Consider the following 785-nt stretch of genomic DNA (forward strand, 5'->3'; position numbering starts at 1 on the left):
CCCCCGCCCCTTGGCTTTCTCGAAGGCCTCTCCTCCCTGCGCCGGACCCGCGCCAGGGCCAGGCGGGCTGTGCCCTCGGGCGGGCCTCTATCACATGCAAGGGCCCAATGCACACATGACTATTGCGATGAACATGATCAATCAGACGGCCTCCGGTGGTTTCAATGCTCATGACATTTTTACTCGAACGGGCACATCCCGTGGGGCTGGGCCCGACGTTGTTTATGATGGGGGCCGCTGGCGGGCGTGGAAGGATCTGGACCATCCGCTTTCATTTGAAGGGGGGAGGGGGGCAGCGGCACGGCCCACGGTTGAAAGTGCCTGCGAGGGGGGGGGGGGGGCGGCCACTGCCAGGGGGGCGGGTATGCGTCCGAGAGGCGGCATACTCCGTGGTCTTCCGGCCGGGAAGCAACTATTCTACCCAGGGTTGGGGCATGTTGCGGGGGAGCCAGCACACCCAGCCCTGGCTTGTCCTTCCCTCTTTCTCCCCCTGTCTCTCGCCCTCTCTCTCTGTCTCTCGGCGCATGTGTGTATGTGTGTGGTATGCAATGTGCATGCGCGCCGGGGCGTGACGGGTAATGTCTCGGCGTCACTCTGCGGCATCCGCCCCCGTCGCCGCCCCCGCCGCCGGGTCTCCGGCCCCCTTCGGCCCCCCTGGGCCTCAACTTCCAGGACTGTGCATGTGCCTTGCATGGCCCTGCTGACTCTTGGCATCCAGCCCCTCTGCCCCGCCCCCCCCCCCCCCCCCACCTGCCCCCCCTTGCCTCGGGGAGAGCCCCCTTCGC

The sequence above is a fragment of the Fonticula alba genome, assembly GCF_000388065.1.
Source record: "Fonticula alba strain ATCC 38817 unplaced genomic scaffold supercont2.6, whole genome shotgun sequence".
In the NCBI taxonomy this organism is placed as follows: Eukaryota; order Rotosphaerida; family Fonticulaceae; genus Fonticula; species Fonticula alba.